The sequence below is a fragment of the Ambystoma mexicanum genome, chromosome 7q (assembly GCF_040938575.1).
Source record: "Ambystoma mexicanum isolate Mex_15411 chromosome 7q, UKY_AmexF1_1, whole genome shotgun sequence".
Classification (NCBI taxonomy): Eukaryota; Metazoa; Chordata; class Amphibia; order Caudata; family Ambystomatidae; genus Ambystoma; species Ambystoma mexicanum.
The window spans coordinates 790,002,258-790,026,851 of NC_090941.1; the positions used below are offsets into that span (position 1 = coordinate 790,002,258).

Here is a 24,594-nt window from a genome sequence, read left to right on the forward strand (position 1 = left end):
TTGGGAAAAGTTGCCCAAAAAGAAGCTTTCAATTTACAAACCGATGATTGCAGTGCCTCTTACAGGCATGCATGAGCATCAGCAATTGTCATGCCCAACTCTAATTTGCAAGGGCGCAGAAGGAGGAGACTGACACACAGGTGGCATGATTGTTGGCATAGACTTTTATTTAATAAAAATAAAGAAGAAACCTACCTCTCCCTAAGTCTAAGAGGGGTTTCTCTGCTTCGGCTAAGTAACTAAGGATTTGGTAAGAATGTCAAAGTACATCAAAAGAGTGCAACATTGTCTATCAAAATGCCTACTTCTGTCCCTCACAGTAGTGTATCTTCTTGGTCCAGAAGAATGGCTCCCTTCTTCTGGAAAATGGAATACATTTCCGGTTACAGGTGGGAACTTCGCCTGAGAGAATGACTCCCTTCCCCAGATCTCAGTTCCTTTCTAAGAAGCAAAACAAAATTTCAGCTTGTGATGCTGTAAATTTCTCGGCTCCAATTCAAAAGTTAAAGTTCCAACTCAAACATCATACTTTATGGCGCATAGTTTTCATCACTAATGGGTTCCTGGAAAATTCCTCTTCTCCAGGCTTCTTGTTCTCAATACTTCCACAGTGCCAGGGGAATGACTCCCTTCCCCAGGCTGCCTTCTGTTTGGCTTCATGATTCACAAGATCAGGGGGTATGGCTTCCTTCCCTTGGTCTCTCTTGGCTTGCAAATTCACTGTACAGGGTGAATGTCTCCCTTCACCATGCTCTTAGGCTCTTTACCACAGTTCATTGATGGCGGGGGAATGACTCCCTTACCCAGCCTTTCCCAGGCTCTTATTTTGGGTGCGGGTCCCAGACCCGTGTTGGCAAACCTGGTTTACTTCCTCGCCATGAGGAAGAGCGGTTGTGATTACCTTTTTCCTCTGTTGCCGGTCCCAGACCCTTCTCTCAACTCCATCTCATTGGGGATAGACCCGGTTCACTATCCTGCCAGGTACTATCGTGTGTCAGATTACTTAAGGCAGTCTCTAAAGTTTTGTATGGGTCGCCCACCCTGGTTTCTGGTCTTCTCCTGCCCTCCTTTCTTTCCCCCAACAGCCCTTGTCCCTTTTGGGTCTCTGTCAGGTCTTGTTTGTTATTTGCAAGTACTTCTGCTGCTCCGCTTGGCTTCTCGTGCTCTCTCCCTGCTTGCACGACTACTGCAGCTGATCCACAGTGTTTGGTGCTGGGCGGGTGGCAAGTCTCTCCACGATGATGTGGTCTGACATTTCCGCCAGGGTACGGCAGACCAGTTAGGGATGCCTGTACCTCCGTTCCAGTCAGCGGCTTCCTCTCTGCGCCATACTGGACGTCCTCCTGGCTCGCAGATCCTCCTGGGAGGGTGTTAGGACAGTATTTCTAAAGTCCTCCCAAGACTTTATAAAACCATACAATGGTTGGAATGGATACAGGTACAATGCCAGTATTACTTTCAAGAACATAGTGCAGAGCTAGTAAAGTAACTCATGCTTTTCAGAGGGGCAGTCGGCTACTCATGGACAAGAATCTCCAACTCTTAGTACAAGGCTGTACCACTTGAGATGTGAGTAGCATGGACAGAAAAGTCAGGCTTATTTTAGGAGGGAGAGAGGGCTGTAGATAGGTACAGAAAACACTGACACACTTATGTATTGTAAATATAATGGTTCATTATAAATGCATGTAGGCAAAGATACATCTTTGGAAAGGTAAGTACTGTTACATATTAAATAAACACAATAATAAAAGCCAACTCAATACTTATGGTATACAAACCAAAGTATAACCTCATTTAGAAGAGCAGTCAACCAGTCAAAGACAGTCAAACCTAACGTTACACATTCAGAATGGAAATATGCTATTCTAGGGGAGTAAAATCAGGTTAGCTATACTTTTAGAATACATTAAGTAATTCAAGGGCATTGCTAGGCAGAATCCTGTGCAGTTCCCTTGGGGAACACTGCAAAAAGATTAAGACTACAGGAGTAAGCAGTAAACCCAATTGGTAGCAGTCTGCAGCACCCTGATTTACCTGGTAGCTGTGGCTGAGCAGCCAGACCTCTCTCAAGAAGAGTAGGGCAGTATGCAGAGTATACACAATAGGGCCAAAACACAGTAGAGCAAACAAACACTGACCAGCGCTTTGTATAAAAAGTATATAATTATTTATTTAAAACACACTTTATGGCATATACTAGCACTCTCAATCAAAAGCAAGTTAAAAACACAGTCAGGTAAAGTATACACACCTCCCTTAATAGCTGTCAGACAAGTCAGGGTTAAAACACTACTATTTGTTAGAACAGACGTGAGCGCTTAACCAAGATGGCACTCTGATAATGTAGTTAAAGGGAGAGAAAAAGGCAGAGCATAAAAATAAAACAGTTCCCAACACTTTAAGAGTTCAGAGCAAGGGGAGAAAGGCAGGTTATACTGTAGAGCCAAAGTTCATAGGCCAGGCCCACTTTAAATGGAGCAAAGCGAAATGTGCCCAGGATCACACTGTTTAAAGTGCCCTGAAAGTCTTTGCAGAGTGTTCAAAAGAGGTTGGGGCGATTCAAAAGATATAGTTAGAAGGCCTGGAGCCAACCCAGTTTAGAAGCCAGGGATTTAAGGGTCACCTTTAGCAATCTGTGGAAAGGGAGGCCAGGCAGGAAACAGTACCTTAAAGAGAAAGGAAGCTCCAGCGGGGGCAGTTGTTCCTGGCAGTGGTTGAAGTTCGTGGTTCCGACCAGGGGAAGAGAAGATCTCGTTGAGGAGGAACCGTGGAGTCGTTGCACTGCACAGGGATGAAACCAGCCGCGGAGTTCCCGATTAAAAGGTGCAGTCCTTTTATTCGCGGTCAAAAGTGGTGAGTTTCGCTATCCGTCCGCCAGGGTGCATGGCATGGGCGATTCGACCAAGAGACTTCTTTGGAAGGCGAAAAGAGCAAACTGGTTGATCCCACCAGCTCAGGGGAAGAAGACTCGTCCAGCAGAAGATCTTCTCTTGTCGTCGGAAAAGTGGTGAGGTAGTTGCAGCAGGGCTTCACCGGTGGTGTCGTCGTTGCAGATGGCTCAGCTTCTTCCCTCTTCGAATTCTTAGGTCCTGTGGCGACTTCTCAAATTCCAGTCCCAAAGGCCCTGCTTTTATGCAGAAAAACCCCCATTCATCAGCCTAGCTGTCAATCACACATGCTAAGTGGTCAGCCGGGCGGCTCACCACTGGGCCAATCAGAGTAGAGTGCGACTTGGGTTGCTAAGGCAACGCAGTCGAGGGTGCCAATTCCCCCCTCCACTCCTTCCTGTGGAACCCAGACAGAGTGGCACCATTTGGAGGGCTTCTGTGGAGAAGCCCGCCAAAATAGTGGAACAAAGGGCTCGACCTTGGTCAGAGTTACAGAGACGGACACAAACGCCATTTTAGAATCGAGTTCTGGCAAAAAGACCCAACCAGTGATTTAATATTAAATAAATAAACCGGCGGTATCTTTAACATTGCACCAAAAAGTGGTGCGTTTAAAATCAATGGGAAAATCCCATAGAGAATATTCTGGTGGAATATTTCGCGTGGTAACCACTGCCACCAGCCAGAAACTCGGCGAGGGGGGACTGGACAGTGCCCCCTTGAAAACAGACCCAGGGGCAATCGAATTACCCCTTACCAGTACTTCCACAATATGATGGTTTGTACTGGTTCTGTTCACAATTTTGGACTAGTAAAGCCAGTGGTGACTTTACATGCCCTGGGAGACAGTAGTCAGTCCCAGGGTATAGAGTCTATGTTTGGGGATTACTGTGACACCCCTGTGGTACTGCACTGAGGGTGCTGTGTACCACACATACAGAAAAACAGATGATACCCTATGGAGTAAAAAGAAACCCCATAGCCCATAAGCCCATAACAAGTCAAAGACATACCTCAAATCCTGCCGAAGAGTGGGAGTAAAAGAGTCTCACTCTTAGCAGGAGAAAAAAACAAACCCCAAAAATCCAGCAAAGCTACTGGGGGACTCACTAGGTTTGGGAAATTAGCCTTATAAGAGAATTCTCCCTAACAGGCATCCAGACCCTATTGGTCCTAATTTACAGTATTATTCAGTTTCAAGAATTACCGAGTTAGACCAAGACTGTTACAAGTATATCTTGCAACATATGTAACTTTCTTTTGTTTAGGAATGGATACAGTTACAACACCATCATTACTTTCAAGCACACAGTGCAGAGCTAGTAAAGTAACTCATACTTTTCAGAGGGGCAGTCAGCTACTCATGGACAAATAAGAACCTAGTAAACTATTTCAGAAGTGCACTAAAGCAATTCAAGGTAAGCATAACCCCAAGGTTACAGTTTTAGAAGAGCAGCAGCTATTCAAGGTTAGTATAACCTATTGGTATATAAACGTTTACACTATTTCTAATACAAGAATAAACCGTTTACCCAATGCTACTTTTCAGGATTGTGGGGTCACAATTGTAGGCTAAGTAAGAACTCTAGCAAACCTAAGAAAGGCAATCAGCAGTTCACGGTAAGCAAGGACCTATATACTTTTCAGATGGGCAATATACAACTCTAAGACAAGAACTTCAGGACTATTTTAGAAATGCACTAAAGCAGATCAAGTGAAGCAAAACCCAATAGAACACTTTTGGAAGAGCAGCAGCTATTCAAGGTTGGTAAATCCTATTATAGAGGAGCAGGTTTTTGCATGTTCTCCAACTTCAGCCCCCTCACCGCTGTTGTACTGGAACCGCAGCATAAGGGCCCTGTGTGAGACTCCATGTGTTATGCCTATACCTCATCAAGTGTAGGAGGGTTCCATGTGATTTAATCGAAACATGTTTTAACGAAAACATTTTTATTAAACAAAAACAGTGAAAAATATAGAATTTTGTATTCCTTTTTTATTTTAGGGTCCCCCAGACCTCAGTTTCCCTAGGTTTATAACCCCACCCCTAACCCCTCCTTACCCATTTTAATCCCTTACCCCACCCCCATACATATTAATAAAAATGTAGTGTTTTTTCGCTGTTTTGGTTTCGTTTAAATAGTTTTTGTGTATTCAATAGTATCACTGGATACTGTGTATGAGATATGAAATGCACTCAAACAACCGTACTGAAAGTACGCTTGCACTGAAAGTGTGGAAGGATGGCATATGGAACGATATCAGCACACACCGTTGGACATCATGGAGCGCTGAGTGAAATTTGACGTGGGCAAAGTGAAGATATACAAAGCTAAACTGAAACGATATGAAAATACTTAAGAGTGACTATGTGACTGAAGTAACAAGAGCAACATGTACGAGATGATAAAGTAGTCATGAATACAGAAGAAGATAAAGTAACCTGCTGACCAATAAGTGTAACTACGCAGTAACGCAAGGTGGAAAAGATACATAGAAGCTTGCTTTAGAGGAATATATAACGTGGCAAGGAAGGCCATTATTGGAAAATGGACGCCGGCTCGTGTAAATATTCAATTCAACTACCTCAGAAGCGGATCAGGGTTGCAGAGTCAGGAGACGCTGGAAGAACAGCTTTATGTGCATAACAAAGAGGAGTCAATGTTGGCTTGGGATCAAGGGTGCTATTTGTAAAGAACAGCTGCAAAGCACAAAGGGAGGCAGACTGATGAGTTAAGGACATGAGACAGATTTCTCTTAGATTAAAGAAGCAGAAAACATTTGCAAGAGCCAAGTAATGGATAATTAGAAGTGTATGAAGTCTATGCAAGGTACAGTGAGCAAGTCTCTAGAGGCCAAAAGGAGCCATGACGCCCAGTATAATTAAATCAAATAGCAGTAAATAAGAGGCTGAAATGGACACATGTGGTGTGTTCACACGTGATTCAGAAGTCGAAAACAAGGGCTATTCATTAAGCCTCGAATGAAGATAGTGATGTGATTTCGCTCCTTTGAATGTCCTCGAACAGAGAACAGGCTCCAAGGTCAACTACAGACGGGAAAGTTTGGCTCATGGCCGGATTGATGAGATGATGGACTAATTGGGAAAGTGGTGAGTAATCGGACATGTTTCAAGCACATTGGGTTTCAGTTTCCTTACATGCTGCTAGCCGAGTTCAAAGTCCAAGGTTGGGTGGGAATGCCAACCAATCAGTGGGTCTATGGGGCAACCTGCTATACAAAGTTGCATAGACCAATGTATTGTCATATTTTTTGTTATAATCAGTATTATACGTATCTAGGAGGTAGTTCGAGGGTAGTCTTACAGATAAGCGACAGCCAATGAAGTACTAACCTGTATACCTACCTTCTATAAGTAAATATGTTCCCCTAATCCAATCCCTCCCACTAATAGGTTTTATGGTTTGCCACGTAGGGTGATTTGATAGATGACGCATATTGGGGCACAATACCCCTGTGTAATCAAGTTTGTGTGCGAGTGTGCAAGCATCAGTCTGATGTTTGCCAGATGACGCCACTTTATTAAATTAAGAATAAAGTAGTACTTTGCCATATTCCTTGAGTCTGTCCGGTTATTTGGTCTGAGATTTATATTGGTAATTCCATCTAGCACAAGAGATGTTTCAAGGTGCTAGAACACACTATTGGTAAGCTTATACACTTATTCACTTCAAGAATAATCAAACAATACCAACAAAATGAAAGGTGAAAAACAATTCAAAAGTAAATAAAATAACTACTTTTTAGAGGTGCAACAAGCCACTCAAAAGTAAGAAAGAACATCAGGACCCTTTGTAACTCATTCTATTCAGGAATCAAAGTTACACACTAGCACATTTACAAGTAGATTCTTTTCAAAATTTGTTCCAATTTCAAAACAAAAGCCTCATCTTTTAAAGTCCTTCTCTATTGTAGGGCATGAGTGCTCTCAACAACAGAACAGGGACCCTAGTGGTCTAGGAACCATCAGTAGGCAGGTCAAGATAGGGTTCAGTTTTAGAAAAGTCAGTTCCATGGGATCTCTCATTGAACACGCAAGTAACAGCTTCAGAATTAGTGAAATGTATTCAGGGACTTCATAGAAGGCTCCCTATATGTGTTTCTGTGTTATGCCTGGGTGAACGGTATGGGAGAACTTCCAAATGGTTCACACACTCAGCCACACAAGATCGACACGAGACTTAAGGTAAGTATTACCCAACCCAACACAGTACCTCAGCAAAGAAGAAGAGGTTGGCTGTGGTCATCTTCCCGAGGCAGAAGCACAGGACCTGGTCCCTGGATCCTTGTTAAAGTGACTAAAGATTGGACAATGGATGGGAACTGGCAAAAGCAGTCTACCGGCTCTGCAGATTTTTCACCCTTTTACAGGTACCTGATGAATAATGAATATCGCTAGTCGGACTCTTGGCTCTCTCGGTCCTGCACTCTGGTGAGGGAACTTCAGGGATTCGAATTGTGTCAAACGTTTCAGCAAGAATCAGACTTTAGAAGACCGTGCACCGCACACTGACTAGAGGTCCCCTGGTATTGACAGTTTGAATACCTGGCAAAAGGGAAGCACGTCGAGGGATGGCTCTAAAATGCAGGTCTTCTCAAGACTAGTGGGTCTCACCAGCCTCTTGGTAGGAGTCATCATCTTCAAGACCCCCAGGTCGCTTGGACGGAAGGTTAAAACAGGCTCTCGTTACACAGCGGGCTCTCCGGGTCGCTGGAATCAATTACAGCAGTCTTTTCTTCATCTTCCTCTTCAGATTTGGTTCCAGTCGTCGACTTGTCAGCAGCTTCCAGAATCGGTCTTTTATTCAGGAACCCAAGCTCAGCTTCTGCAAACTCTCCCTGCAGACTACAGAACGGGGCGGGTGGCTGTCCAATCAGGACAGCCAGGTTCCCAGTAGGAACTGGTTCCTTTCAGGCAGGCTGGGAGACCAAGGTCTGCAGAGTTTCAAACTCCTCCCTCGCTTCCTATATTCACAGACACTCTGGAGCCTCTGCAGGAAACACAAAGGGTTCCCGCCAGAGACAAAACTTCAACTTGGACATCCCCCCACCTAAGACGGCAGAAGACGACCCAACAAACAACAAGCATACTCAAAAATGTCGAAATATAAATAAGCCACCATTCTAGCAGAATGGTGACCCTCATGTGCATTTTACTGTGACTGATTTAACAGCCTGCGAGGAATATTGACTAAAGTAGATTCACTGCCATCAAAGTTAGCTTGTTATTGTAACAAAAATGTTACTAGGACAGTGAGAAAGGGAATACCATGCATCTCCCCAGTACTCCACATAAGGTTGGGTGTGCTGGTCTTTGTATGGTTTTGAGGATCGCTCTTCATTCCTGCGCACCTCTTCCTTGTCCCAATATTTCCCTGAGAGCTCTCTCTAAAATAGACCTGACTCTGCTTAGTACCAGTACCTTTAACATAGAACATAGAACTCTCTTGGTTCTATTATGTTCTTCCTCATTGCAGTACTGTTACTACTATGTACATAACACATGTACATGGGGTGACAAGGTAAAGGAGGGTTAGCTGAGAGGGATTGTTGGGAAGTATACTGTGTTCTCCCTGGATAGTCATCAATAATCCCATAGAGGGTTCACTTTCCATGAGATCCACCCGCTGAGTACCACCCCCCGGGGGACTGTCAAGTAGCGGCCTCACCTCCCTAGCCTCATGAGAAGGGGCTTCCTTAGGGAAGATGGGACAACATCACAGGATTCGTCACAATACGTTTTCCATCTTATTCCACTGAGCAAGATGAAGCACAGCTTGCCAGATCTGTAATGAGAAGGTAAGCCCTGGATAACTAGTAATTCAGATATAGATGTATGTTCTGGAGATGCACAAGTGCTCTTACCACAGACAGTTTTGTCAAAACCCTGGTTGCTCAATTGAGACCTAAAGTGGACGTGTACTGTTGGGTAAGATTTTCATAGAAATGGTAAATCTTTCTGACTTGGGCCAACCCAGAACCTTTTGCTTTTGCTTTACTAGTGGGATATGTGTCCATAATACCTCTGAGTGGGAACCCTTTTCCACCCTCACAGAATCTGTTACTCTTTCTATGGCCGTCATTTTGTTGACTCTCCATAGTGTCTTTTTTAAAATAATCCTCTTTTACAACTTGTTGGCATTAAGTACCTGTTGTTGCTGGGTTGCCCTTGGGGCTCCCCTTTTAAACTTTCTCTGGCTAACCTTGAGAGAACAACAGTTCCCAAGGGTAGAAAGGATCTTTGGATCCCTTTTACATTTTGTTAGGTGAAACCAGCACACCACACCTTATGTGGAGTGCTGGAGAGATGCAATGTATCCCTTTTCACACTAAAACTGTAACAATTGTGTTACAGGGACAAGCCTACCTTCAATGGCTGGTGGCAGTGATACCTTGTATTAATTTGTTTCCACAGCTGCAGTAAAGGCACCTAACGGTGCTCATTTTTACCAAAATGGCCCAGTCTTCTTTTCTCGCGATTTTAGTTTTTCTTGTACTTTCTTGTTCTTTCTGACATCCAGGGCGGGAAAATCCTTTGGACAATTTTTATCTTCGGCTGGAGTCCCCTGGACTCCCCGCCCAGGTTCCAGCCTGTCTGTGAAGGCAGGAAGCAAGGGAGGAGTCCAAAACTCCACACCCCTTTGTCTTCCCCCTTGTCTGAATGGGGACAAATCCCAGTGGTGGGCTGGCTGTCCTGAATGGACAACCAGACCGCCCCTTGTTGTAAAATGCAGGGATAGAATCCAGTAGTGCTTTAGTTCCTTTTAAATACTGTGAACCTGGAAGCTGAAGACAAGTCGACCACTGGAACCAAAACCCAAGAGGATGATGAAGGAAAAGCAGCTGAAACGATTTCCAGCGACTGGAAAGCATGCTGTGTAAGCAGAGCTTGCTGTAGCCATTCCTTCCAATCGACCTGGGGACTGCGAAAACAAGGACCCTGACCCAAAGCCTGGTGAAGCCCACTAGACTCAAGTAGACCTGCATTTTGAGCCATCCCATGCGTTGCTGCAATCTTGCATTGCTGTAATACCCCAATAACCTGGGACCTCGAGCCATCGTGCGGTGCACGGTCTTGCAAATTCCGAATCTCGCTGAAACTCCGTGGGCATCCTGGCGTATCTACAGAGACACTAATCAAGTCTGAAAATTCCCCTCAGAGTGCTGGCCCTTAGTATCGACAAGATTTCAACCACAATTTTCTGTCTTCTTCTGTGCTCCTTGAAAAGGCGCCAAACCTGCAGAACCGCATTCAGCCATGAGAGAAATCATGCCTAGAGCCTTCTTCATTGATCCCTGCTGCAAAGTTCCTTCTGAGGTCTTGTTTTCAGTCACCACAACAAGGAATCAACTGACAGGGTATTTGGCTGCAGATCCTGAAGTCCTCCTGCTGCAAAATCTTCTTCAATGTTGAGGTACTGTGTTGGCTTGGGTATGTACTTACCTTAAGTCTCTTAGGATTTCTGTGTAGCTGTGGGGTGTTTTCTGTGATGGGGAGGCCTCTCATGCTGTGCACCCAGTCCCCCTGCTAGAATCCTGCTAGGGTGTCTTCGGTGAAGCCCCTGGACCCTCTTCTAACTCTAGAAGTTAAGTACTCACCCATTTGCCCAGTCTTCCTAAGGAACTCTGACTTTTGCTACTTAAGAACCTCTCCTGACACTAGATCCTAGTGACTCCCCACCCCTCTTCTGCCACTGAGAACAATCATGTTCCAAGAATATGGGAAACACTTTTTAAGGGATTGGGCCTTTTGCCAAGAAAAGAAAATGTGTGTTTAATAGTTATTTGTTAAGAGTTTTTTGGTAACTGTAACTAAGACTGAACAGTTACAAAAGTTCTTACTTAACTTGGATGTGTGATATACTATTCTTAAAAGTATGGTTAACATATTTCTTTCCTTAGAAACTGTTTTGCCATTCTAATAGAAAGTAGATGTGAAGGTATATTACTCACCTGTGATTAGGTTGTGCCCCTTCCCAAGAGTAATGTGTTGGTTTCACCAGATTATGCCTCTTAGGATAATTGTATGAGTGTCCCCCAACTGGGTCTTGCTTCCTCTGGCTTGCTGTTAGCCTGTCCAGAATAGGTCTGTATTAGGTTGTTGCCTACCTAGAATAACTGTCATTCAGTGAAGTGTAACATTGGGTTTTGCTTTCCCTGTGCTGTTGTAGGCAGTCGCTCTTTGGTTCTAACTGTCCCTCATAAGTCATACATAAGGTACTTGTATATCTGGGAAAGATCTAACCTGGATTTCATTGTGAAGTTAAAAAAGTATATGGGTTTTACTTACCTTGAGTTAGCTGTGTGCCATGCCATCCCAAAAATAAGTTACAAGAGTTACTGCTTATCTCAATCTGTGTTTCCCTGATCTCAGATGCACATGCAATTGAATATTACATGCTTAGGTTTTACTCACCCAGTATAACTGTGTGTTATCACAAAAGTAGTTATAGGTTTTTACTGTGCCTGGAATAAGCATTCCACTATTCACAAAAAGTATATTGTCCAGTTGGCTGATTATGTGATTTACACTGAGATGCACTGTACAACTGGTAGGGTCTACTGCCCTTGCATTACTAAATGTAATTGTGAAAGTAACCATTGGTTTTTACTCCCCAAGAATAGCTGTGACCTATACTGAATGTGTATGAAAAGGTTTTGACTTCCCTAGAACTACTGTTAGATGTTCCAAATACCTTTATGCTTTGGTCTGTGCACCTTCAAGCATAGTGTTGTGTTTTGATAATTGATTACATATAATGTGTGATAGTACTTATTTACCCTTATATGTATCTGGGCCTACCTCTATTTCAATAAATCCTTGATTTTTACAATACATAGTGTTTCAGTGATTCTTTGGACCATTTGTAGTACAATTTCATTTGTACTGCTTCTACAGCCCCCTATCCCTCCTAAAATAAGCCTGGCTGCTCTGTCTACGCTACTATGAACTCAGGTGGTACAGACCTGTACCAAGAGTGGAGTCTTCTACAGCCTCAGTTGAATGGTTTTACTAAGCCCTTAGTTGGACTTCAGAAAAACTGTCCTAAAACATACAGATGGACATTTTCACATACTGCAAATCTCAGATCTGAATGGCCCCCTTTCCACATTGGAATGTAGTAGTAAGCAACCTGTCGGTCTAGTGATGCCATCCAGCTTCATGGTTAAAGGCTGAGGTAAGGTAGGATTAAAGTCGTAAAAAAATAAGGGAATAAAAATCCCTGACCCTATTCTTTGCCTCTATATGTCCCATTAAGTGGAGATATCTCTCGCATGAGGTCTGGATATATTTGATGTTCTGGAGGTGTGACACAAGAGGAGTAGCAGAAAGTTACTTACCCCTGGTAATTTCTTTCGACTGGATGTTCCTACCACGTATTTCTCATCTTTAGATATCATCCCTTCCAGTGGCAGCTGCTTCGGATTTACTTTTTTTTTTTCCCGGCAGAGGGCGATGGGCGTCGATGCGGTCGACTGGATGGTCTCAGTCTTGAGGTCGACATCATCACGGGGATTATATATATATATTAAAAAAAACACGATCAGACAATGAAGGAGCGTATTGTGCAATGCATGGAAATTCTACTGGGGGTAGGCTGGGAGGGGCGATGAGAAATATGTGGGAGGAACATCCAATCAAAAGAACATTACCAGGGTAAGTAACTTCGAATGGATTGTGGCCTCCCACATATTCCTCATCTTTAGAGAGACTCCCAATGCAGTGTAAGGTTTGGAGGATGGAGTGAGAATTTTGGAATCATGAATTTCATTTTTATGTTTTGTCATGTACAGAATGGAAAACCGACTTCAAAATCCTACTTTCTGGCTTGAAGAGGAGTCCAGGTTGTACGTTTTGTAAAGGTGTGAATGATAGACCAGGTAGCTGCCGCACATATGTAATTTATGGGCACACCTCTATGCAAGGCAGAAAATGTAGCCATGCTCCTTGTGGAGTGAGCCCTCAGGCCCTCTGGAGGATCCTTTCCTGCAAGCCTGTAGCATTCTGTGATGCAGAGGACTATCCACCTGGATAATATTCGTTTCATGACCGCCAAACCCAATATGTGTCCGGTGTACCCCACAAAGAATTAGTCATCTTGTCTTATTTTAGCCATACGTGATATGTAAAAACTATGCGCCCTTTTTGGATCTAGCCTGTGTAGCCTTTACTCCTCCTTGCTAGGATGTGGAGGTGGCTAAAAGGTTGGAAAAACAATCTTTTGAGAGATGTGAAGATCTGTCCTTATAAAAAGTTGTAAACTGTGGTTTACTGGATAAGGCCTGTAACTTGCTTACATTGCGGGCTGATGTCAAAGCAACCAATAAGATGGTTTTGAAAGTGAGCAGTCTCAATGCACATGAATGAAGCGGCTCAAATGGAGCGCACATAAGATTTTTCAGCACAAGATTTAAATCCCAAACTGGGCCCAGAAAAATTGAGGGAAAGAATGTGTGTGACCCTTCAGATATTGGATAATCAGTGGCATTTTGAAATATGAAACCTCTTCCGACGTGTGCTTAAAGATCGAAAACGCAACCAAGTATCCTTTGATGGTTCCAATCTGGAGCCCCAGATTTGCCAGATGTAATAAGACAGACAACACCATAGGTGGATCGCACTGAAAGGGGTCCACATTCTTTTTCCTGCACTAGCTGCAGAATCTGTTCCAACGGCAGCGGTACAAGAATATTGTTGCTGGCCTTCTGGTCGCAAGCAACATATTCATCACGTCATCTGGGAGGTCCTGATCCTTATATCTGAACCTCTCAGTGTGTGGCTGTGTCTTGACTTCTGGATGGAGAATCCGACCCTCCTCTTTTGAGAGAAGATCCTTTCTTTGTGGAAGACATATTGGAGGGCAGATGGACATGTCCAGAAAGTCTGGGTCCCACATCCTCCTGGCCCAATTTGGAGCAATTGGGATCATGGACTTCCCGAACTTTCTCATCCTCCTGATCACTTGAGGAATGACGGGGACTGAAAGAAACAGGTGCAGGAGTGGAAACTCCCATCCACTACAAACACGTCCCCTATAGTTCCTCTTGTGGGAAATTCCTAGGAGCAGAACAGTTTGCACTTTGTTGGTCACAAACAGGTCTACCTGAGAGGTTCCCCAAAGGGAAAAGATCTCTTGAAGGACTTCCAGAACTAGTTTCCACTCATGAGAGACTGATCTCCCTGCTCAGAGGATCCGCCGCCATGTTCTCCTCTCCGGCCAGGTGACCTGCCGGTAGGGAGATTCCCTCCTGAATGGCAGAGAACCAGAGTTGCATCGCCTGTCTGTACAGTGGTAGTGGCCCTACATCTTTCTTGTTGAGGTAGTACATGGTCAGTGTGTTGTCTGTCATTACCAGGACATTCTTTCGCCGCACAAAGGGCAGAAAAGACTTTAGCACAAGTCTAATTGCCCTCAGCTCCAAAAGGTTGATGTGTAGTTTGGACGCCGATGGAGACAAACGACTGCTGACTGTTAGATCGTTGGTGTGCGATCACCACCCCGTGAGTGAGGTGTCCATAACTACTGTTATTTCCAGCCATGGTTGCCAAAAAGGTTCTCCCTTCAGAATGTCGTCCTTGCAGGCCCATCAAAAGAGATCCTGTGCGACCCTGCTCGGAACCTGAAGCAGATGAATGCCTGTGAGCTTGATTGGCTGCCTGCCTGCATGAATGGCCTTGGCTGACCGAGGGACCTCTCACTTACCAATTTGTTTAGAAGCTGAAGCAAGAAGCTGTTTGAAGCACAGCTGGAGGAGAGGTCTGCTGCTGCATTTCTTCGAGTAAACCAAAAGCTGCCATGTTCTTCCAAGGACTGATCCAGAGAGGACCTGCGAAGAAGACCTCTCCCGAGCTATAAGGGACCATCGTGCAAACCGCTACTCTTTATCAGAAGTACCCTGGAAGCCAGGACTGTGTGCCTGCCGTCCGGAGAAGGGGTCTTTGGGAGTCCTGAAGAAGAGTGCCCAGACATTGAGTCGAAGAAGTTGTGACCGCTGGAAGCTGTTGCGGGCTACCGCCCAGAAGAGGGAGTACCCTGGCATAGTGCTGCTGGACACTCAGAGCTGTGAAAGTTCCACACTGCCTAAGAACATTTCAAGGAACATCCTTGCCATCAATGACCACTTATTTTTTATTCTATTTATTTGCATTTATAAAGCGTGCAGAGCTGCCCTGAGGCATCGTGACGCAGTTACAGCAGGCTTAGGCTTAGACATACATAGTTATGGAATAGCAGTCGGTTGGGTTGCAATAGTACATTGAATATGCTTTGAGATTGCTATGGTTACAGTGCAAGCATAGCTGCACATGCGGTTTTAAGAATTAGCGGAATAAAAAAGTTTAGGTTTTTACGAAAGGTGGTGTATGACTTCTTCCCCACTGGAAAGAGTCCAGAGTCACTGAGTGCAGAGGAAGATCCGCTGGGTAGTTTCCCGCCACTAGAAACTAACAAAGACGTCCCAAGGGTACATACTTGGTGAAGGTACGAGGTCCAATCCAGTGGTCGAGTCCAGGTCTCCAGAAGCCGTCCAGAGGTCTGTGCTCCAACAGCAAGTCTCATCTTCACAGGACTTCTACAGTCCGAGAAATCTTCGACCAAAGGAGAGCACCGCAAAGAGCATAACTGCTGCACTTCTGAAAGTCTTTGCTTCAATTTTTCTTCTTGGAGTCTGCATTCCAGTGGCTCCTCCTTCCAAGGAGTGTTTTATCAGAAAGGAAATAGCACTGTTGGATACATCTGACTATCCACCTAGAGATGGCATTCTTAGAGACGCAATCTCCTTCTCTGCCTGGAGCTATGGAGACGAACAGCTGATCTGTCTTCCTTAGCGGTCTGGTCTTGTCTACATAGTAGAGGACCGCCCTCCTCACATGTAGTGTGTTGAGTTTTACCTCAGCAGAGCTTTTGGGTTCTTGTACAGGGGATCGGAGGGTGCGGCACGGGACAATTTCTCAACTCACGGATTAAACGCACAAGTGAGATTTGGGGTTACAAGCGCAGGATCAATCCTACGCTGGATGGATTTTAATATGGGGATGGCGTGAGTAATGGCTCTCTTGTCACCTAGGATCTCTTCGGCGAAATCCATGTCTTCTTGGACACCCTGCATATCAAAATGGGCAGCTGCCTTAGCCAGTACCTCATTGAGGAGAGGTTGGTTATCACCGGTGAGTCATGCACCGGGGGGTCTTTAGGAATCGGGGAGTCAAGTGTAGGCTCCAGCCTCATCCTCCTGGTCCTCCTCCTCCTGGTCCTCGTCATCCCCATAATAAGAGATACCGGTCTGGTCTTCTGCCTATTGTGGTTCTGTCTCATCACAATATGAATCAGGATGGTAAGATTCAACCACAAAGGACAGAGATAGCCAGGGTGTTGGCATAACTATGAAAGTAATTAGGGTCCTTTTCATAGAAGTCAGCTATAAATAACATCCTTCTCATGACCCTATCAATATCTGCTGAGTTCCATTCTCTGGAGCTAGGAATAACAACATGTTCTGGTTCCTCATCAATGCCCATATCGTGAGCAGTGGGAGGAATGACTTTACTTTTAGTGGTAGGGTCTGAGACCTTGGACTTTTCTATTGATTTAGGGGCCTTCTGTTTCTCTTTATGAACATGGTGTTCTGAAGATGACTTTTTATGTTGTTTAGCCCCCTTCCAATGACTAGAGGAATGTTTCCCAGTGTTTTTAGGGGCCTCTGAGGAATTTGACGTCTCGCATCGAGATTTGGAGGTGCTATTCGAGGAAGGATGTCGAATCTCGGGTGTAGACGCTACGCGTCCAGGCTGTGTAGGATAGAGGGGGGAATCGTCAGACGATCAGGCCTTGGGGACTATTGATAGTGTGACACCTTTGTCAACCGAAGACGGTTGGCCTTTGTCATGAGGTGAACGGGAAAGCCCAGAGGACACAGATTCGTTGGACCGCTCTCTTGGTGTCTTGGTGTCTTCCGTTGCCGATCGCTCGACACGAGTGTAGAGTCACGACTGGGGCTGATGTGCTTAGTGGAGGTAGTATGTGTAGCGCTTTTGCTGCTGGGTGTTGTCCCCATAAAGTGGTCGCCGGTCAATCATTCAGGAGCCTGCACATGGGTGTCTGAAGTCACCCCTCTGCCCTCGCCGTCCGATCCGGCGGCGTTGCTGCCATTGCTGAATGTCCCCTCCACTTCCATGGCCTCTAGCTGCCAGGCGTAGTGGGCCCAGCGTTTAGTTGAGCGGTCTTTAATAGTTTTTGTCTTGAAGAGCTTGCAAGCTCGACAGGTAGCCTCGGATGGTCTTGTGGTAGACAAAGATTGCACGTATTGTGCTCGTCAACCCAGGGAAACTTCCTGTTACACTTTGGGCAGAATTTGAATGGAGTACTCTCCATATGTTACAAGATGGCAGTGACGGGTATATGTAGGAAAAAAGGTGGAAGAAGCCTGTTTGACCACCCCCCCACTCTCCCTACTGTACAGGGCCGAGGCCTAAAGCCTTCCAAGGCCCGAAGTCCGTTGTGGCAGTCCTCGACGGCAGTCACCCTTGATCTTCACTGGCGTCGATCTTCGACATACAGTGTGAAGTGAAAGGGGAAGTATTTAACGGTAATTGTAATTATAAATGGCTACAGCCAAGGGAACTCTGCAACATGCGTCCGACTAGTATGGCGGAAAAAAATTATCTGAGGGTCCTACACACGTGAGGGATCATGGGTACAGGGGACGTCACACTAGGGATAGTATTACTGGCACGCCCTGGTACGACGCCCCTGTTCGAGTTTCGAAAAACAAACTAATACTGCGCAGCTTCCACTAGATGTCGGCCTATGCACAGCATGTGATCTAAGCAGATTCCACAAGCCTCAGAAATATATATATTTTATTGAGAGCTTTGCACCTTTCGATTCTTTTGCAAATTTGCACCTAATAACCTTGCTGCTAATATTGTATGATGCCGACTATTGTTGTTGTTATGCACAATGCACTTTAGGCAATCCATCATTTCAGGAAAAAGGAACTCAAACGAAATGGTAGTGAAAGCACTATGCTGCCGATTGTTTCTGATGTATCGTTTAGCTAAGCTGCAAACCCCATGGAAAAAGTGGCATGAAGCCACTTTTTACTATTTATAAGTGTAATTGCAGTGTTTAAATGATTATGTACATGTTACAGACTATGCACTGCAGGATTACTCATTGAGGCTGCAACTCGGACACTCATTTACTGTAAGCAAAATGAATGCTACGTCATGAATTGTAAAACGCTCTCAAGTATGCATTAAGTATTGAAGGGCTTTATGGGGGCACACTCGGCTAGTAGCAAAAGCAAAAGCGGTTAATGTGTGGCATGCAAACATATGGAGCTACGACAACATTGGGTAATTGAATAGATTTATAATGCTGGTTACTGACTGGGACTGTTTGTGTAATTCACACATGACAGCAGCACTCAGTCTATACAATACTTGTTGCTCTAAACATGAGATGGCCACCATGCTTTTGCTGCGCAGAGTGTGTTAACCAAAGGAGTCCTTTCTCTATTTTTGTGAAAACATTCACAGGATGCTCTACACCCTAGTTATAAACTCACTGGTTGAAGGGGACTCTTGGTTGTGATCAAGCAGCGAGTTGTGCCGCGAAACGCGTTAACATCCCCAACGCGCACCTTTACTATGCATTTTGGGAGTGCCACACACCGATGGCTTTTAACTTTTTTGCCAAGTTGTAAGGCATCAATAAAGACGGTAAACTTTTACGATAGAACTACTTTGTTTGCAGATTCTTTCATTTTCTTGGATGTGGAGAGTGCTACTCGCCTTGCCTGAGGCATATCAGTGCCCCGAAGATATAGGTATATAGATATATCAAACTAGACTGTATCTTTATACATATACATATATCTTTATGGATGTTTAAATATCAGAACTGGGAATGTAATCGGACACTAAACAATTGAGTATCAAATGTTTTATTTGAACATGTAGTGAATTATTGAAATAAAAAGAGTACAAGCCTATACAATTTGACTAGTTCAATATGGCTGCCAGTTTTTAATATCTACAAAGACCAACATAGATTGATCACATGATCGTGAAAGAGTAGGTTTTACTTCCTGTTTGACTCTAGATAAACGGCTCAGAAGCCTTAGGCTGCAAATTTAGTCTGAAAAAGTCCTGAATGGAGCCAAGCTTTAATTTTTAAGTCCATGCTGACTTGTGTTTCTTTAAATGTTTTTTATTGAATAAAAGTTACATTTTAGCACTATTCTGGGATTGAATGCTTTTAGCTGTATGGTGGGAGTGTGTTTTTTTTTTACATACAAGTACACTTCACTGAGATACAGTCTAGTTTGCTAGAATTGTGAGGTTTTTTCCAACCTGCAAAAGCACCCGCTGACAGAGGTTTGAATGCACCAAGGAAAAGAAGTTTTTTGTTAGTGAATATATATATATATATTCCTGTATCATATTTTATATAAAGAAGCAGTGTTATCAACTAACATTGCGTGGACGTTGCATTGTGGGGGCTTTGGGGAATTCACTGTACTTCAGAACCTGCCTGCATCACCTCCTGAAAGCTTAAGCCTGGCTGCTCGTCCATTGCTACCAAATTAAGAGCCCTGGCTGGGGTGTGCTGTGCCTTTACCATACAATATAGAGGGCAGAAGTACAGATATCCCCCTCCAGTCTTTACAGTCCTTATCTGGTGGTATAGTGGGGTATGCCACTTTCTTGGCCGTGGAATTTGCTGCATGGACTACAAAGCTTTCCGGTGTCAGTGTCTGGATAAGTACTCCGGATCACGACTTGAAGGTCTGTACTTTTGGTGAGGTTCTGGTTGACAGCCAAACTTGTATCAGGTGCCTCCCAATGTGCTTTAACCCTCTTTTGCAGGCCACCGTGAAAAGGCAATACAGGAACCTTTTGTGGTCCCTTATCCAGAATATCAGTAAGATCATCCTGTTCAAATGGAGGAGCTGGCCCGCCCCATCCCAAGAATTCAATTACTCTAGACATTAACTGTGTATATGAGGCATCCGCTGGATCTGGATTGCCAAATTCCAGCTCTGGTGATGTGTCAATGCCACATGCTGATTGTAAATGTTCAGAGGTTCTTCATTCTAGATTCTTCTGAAATGAGGGCCTCAGGAACATTAGGTTTTCCAAACTCTAGTCAGAAGGACGGTGTATCCTGGTCAGATGACTCATTTTCCTTATATATGAAGATAAGGACTTCAAGAAATCCTTTCTAGTGAGTGGCTTAAAGGTTGTTTCTATTTCCTTAGATGGAAACAAAGTTTTCGACGCTGACAACGTTGATGACTTCGACACAGATGACGTTGATGATTGACGCTTTGGGCATCACAGGCTTCAATGCCATCAGCGTCGATGGAGTCCACAAAGGACTCTAACCCCGACTCGATGGAGACTTCGACGGACGAGGACTAGACCGGTCTTCGAGTCAAGACCGCAACGGTTCTCCAAGGGTCAATGACTTGTCTCCCTGTCTCGAGGGCGTGCAGGATTTGGCCTTCCACTTCTCCCTGTCCGCTTTTGATTGCGCAACAGAAACATGGCTTTCGTTTTCTCCTTCGAGGGGGCTGGGTCCACCTTCTAGAAGATTTAGAGATCTTCTAGCTGAATACCACTAATTCGGCTGTAGTCGCTGCCTCACTTGGCCAGGCTAATTTCCGTTCCAGCGAGGAATCAGAGGAAGAGGAAGGATATCTATGGCACCTTTTTTTAATCTTTCTAGATGAGGATGAGGAGTGGTGTTAACCACTTCGGAAGCAAGAGTGTTTCTTAAACCTCTTCCTCCGTGGAGAGTCGCCTCTCGACTCGTCCGCCTAGCACCTTTGACGGTGTCGTCCAGGGGGATTTCATAGATGGCCAACCCATGCTAACTTCCCCGTGCACTCCTTCAATGCCTTACCTGTCATGGACAGGTATGTCCCACAGTCTGCCGTCCTATGCTCAACACCAAGACACAATAGACAGACCCTATGGGGATTTGTAATCAACATCTTGGCGCCACAGTCATGACAATTCTTAAACCCGGTCTTCATGGGTCGATGAAGCCAATGAAGAGCCCATTTTATCGAATGTTCCAGTTTTATAAGGAAACCGAAAGCATGTGTAGGGGAGGAGTGGTCCAAAAAGAGCCCCCCCCCTTGCCTACATCTCCACCCCGGGTGAGGGCCATGGCTCATCGGGCGTTCCCTCCTACCACCAGGGCCCAGGTGGTGGATGGCTCGCCTGCTGAAGACATTGCCCGCACGTATTAAATCTAGCTAGGCCTCAGAAACCATTTTCTGTCTGCTAAAGATGGTGTGAGCCCAGCGCGCTGCAGCGCGGCCCCCACCTTCAGAGAGCTCCAGTCCTCCCTGTCTCCGCAGCACCATGGTAGATCCGCTGCAAGCATGTTCCCACGAACAAGACGGGCATGATCTAGCGTAATACATTAACATTGTAACAGTTCACCTTCCGCAGTGTATCGCTGCTCCCACAATGACCCGGTCAGCAAGGCCTGGGCGATGGGAAAATCTGTAGAATGGTCTGCTGAAAGCAGACAGGTACCCAAATATGAATGTAAGAAACCACTTTTAACACATGTATCCTATCCATACAACCACTTTTACTAAAGAAATCTGTGAAATAGTGTAATTATCGTACATGACACCAGCCGTGAAGGACCCACACCCCTGCAAGGGTGTACAAATGTTAAAAGCATTTCCGGGGGATTATTCTTCATAAGTACCACTGAAAGCCCCACGCCCCGCGGTCCCGTACCACAACTGAACTGATGCTGCTAGAGTACACAAGAAAACGAATGTAACCATACCCATGACACATGTGAAGAGTGTGCGAGAATGCACTCGTCGCACGTGTATGTCTAGGCTCCTCATGTGCCATCTCCGCCACGTACAGTGGCGGGTTACTTTCTGTGTACTCCACCAACCCTAGAACTACCTCACTCACTGCAAATGTATATGCATATAACTAATTACTGTAGTTGTAAGACATAGTGTATGAATAAGGTGCTCAGACTGGGTATAATCGAAACGCATCCAGCAAAGTTTAAATGCATGTTTCAAAATGATTTGAATAAGTAGTATAGAGTGTTCAAATGTTTGTGATATTTTTACCTAAAATCGGCAACACACGAGGGAGATACCTTTGTGAAATGCATGCAAGGCCGTTCCCCCTCTGTTACAATCGTTCGTCCTGCTCTCCCCGATACTAGTGCAAATCCAGCTCCCTCGCACCGTCTCAGGCATTCCACGCACTTGGCACTCGGACACAAATAACCCACAAAGCCAGAAGTGGGGTTGTAAAAGTGCTGTAATGTTAACACACACACCAGGCTCTGGAGGGCTGCATCGACTCTGCCCCCTCCCAGGCCTGGCTCATACTTATGTACAATGCAAAGCTACATATTAATCTCCTCCCATTAGCCGTACGTATTCATAACAATAGTTCATTTCGCCGAAGAAAAGGCAATCCAGTACATTTCGTAACTTCAGATTGTCTTTGCAAGTCAGGCTCTTATCAACCTTGGGACTTGAGCCAGCAGCATCCGAACTGTGTACATTCTCGAAGGGAGGGCTGTTCATGCCCGTCTCTGCGAGGCCTGCGGCATTCCACAGCTAGCTGGGCTGGTTGTGCTCTGGTGGTTCTCTGCGACATCTGCTTTCATGGCTGTTAGATGTTTAGGCCAGTCCTTATGTCAAATCATTAGGCCAGTGTTCCTGCTTCAGATGTGATGTATCTCGAACCAAAAGAAAGTGCAGAATCAGAAATGTACCACGTAACATGTGCCCACTTTTTTTTCATCTCTTCTTATTTTATCTATCAATCACTAACGAAAACCCTTGCACTACTTCTACATAAGCACATTGTAATAAAACTATTCTTACTCAATAAAGAAGCAGAAAAATAACAAAAAACATTACCAAACTAAGACAGCTTATTTATGTCTTTACTCATCTAAAGCCCTTCACTGTACTATATTGCATAAACACTGCCACCTATTAACCTCAGCCATAATCTAGAGTGCATCTAAAACAAACATAACTACATGTCCCGCCCTTTCCAGCTCTGAGCATCCCTGTCACTCTCACATTCAGCAACACCACATACATGTGCCTGTCATGTTTGTTTGCACTGTCCAAGTCAAACTCTCCCTTACTTTCCAATAGATAGTAACCCTCTAGTACCTCCCATTCCCTAGGTGCACCCGCAGTCAGTGTCAGCAGCCACTTGTCAGTGCTTGTCATATTTTTCCCAAGTAACATCTTCCATGGTGAATACCTGGTCGCTGAAAACTCTCTCAGCAGTCCATGGAGAACAAATGACAGCCAGTCTTGCCACTGTGTGTCTTTCTCATCCATCTGTTTGAACTGCTCCTTCTTGGGCACCTCTTTCTGTTTGTTCTTCCATTGAGCCACACAAATGTCCATGTGCTCCTGCCACTCATCTTTTGCTGTGGGCCCCCAGGCCCTCTCTGTCGGGCACTGAAATGCATTGTCTTGCCCTTTCTCTGCATTGAGAAGCTTAATCATTAGTTCATCCTCTGCTTTCCAAATACCCAGGAGGCGCTCACATTTCCTTTGATCCTGCTTCTTGCTCTTCTGTAAGATAATCTCCACCATTTCAAGCTGTGGCCCCTCCATCAAATGACACTCCTTATCTTCTATGGATGCCATTAGCTCTGGCTGTGGATCATTGTCAGGTGCCACGGGCCACTCTCGCTCAGATGCAGTTACCATCTTTCTTCCCAGATGCAGCACCACTGATTGTGCTTCACCATGCTTTGCTCTTTCCCCCCCAAACACTATTAAGTGACGCTGACACTGACCACCAACTTCATATGTGGGCCTGTCAATGTGCTTCTCTGGTGCACATGCCCTGAAAGCGTCTTGTTGTGATTTGACATTCTCTGGCATGTATTCGCTTGACACTACACCTTTCACTATCATCTTGTTCAATTCCTTGTCTAAGGTGCACACTGCACAGTCACCTGTCCTTCTGAAATTCAGTTTATTTATTGCCCCTTTGTCTGGACATGCCTTCCCCCATTTTGTCAGGACCCCGTTTGCCAAATAAGTGATTGCATCTCTCTCTTCCAAAATGTCCTCCCTCCGGTATCTTCCCCCACTTCCTTCCCTTTCTCGGAAATACATAGAGCCATCCCCACAGCGTTGTGCGTCATCCACCCCAACCCCCAAAGGCACTGGTGCTGGCACCTCACATTCCTGCCCCTCTTTGTGTCCTCTCTCCTCCCCCTCCTTTACTAACACTGTTTTTTTCATTTTCAGCCATGCGTCATCAGCTGCATTCAGAATGTCTGCCCACCCCTTGGCGGATCTTAACCTTTCCTCCACATTCCCTTCAACCACCCTCCTTATCTCTACTAGCAGCTGCCATCTTGTGCCGATCATGAACTTTTGTGTAAGCATTACTTCAAAATCTGAGCGTCTCTGATCACTCTGTACCTTTTCTTGTGATTCAGCACTTCCTCCCTTGTCCATTCCCTTCACCACCCTTTGTAACTGATGTTCGTGGGCAGCCCCAAACTCCTTCTTCCTTTGTACCGACTGGGGGATCACATCCCAATTGTGCAACATGCTCTTCAGCCTTTCCAGCACAGCCCTTGCCCCCGACTTATATGACAGATCTTCACCCGCCTCTTGCCTTGTCAGT

General features: G+C 45.0%; 1 protein-coding gene across 3 annotated transcripts in view; it reads right to left on the minus strand.

Annotated features, from left to right (window-relative positions):
* The window catches only part of DYNC2H1 (dynein cytoplasmic 2 heavy chain 1), a 3,314,293-nt gene that overhangs the window by 3,227,142 nt on the left and 62,557 nt on the right, over positions 1–24,594 (minus strand). The gene's annotated exons all lie outside the window — the stretch shown is intronic.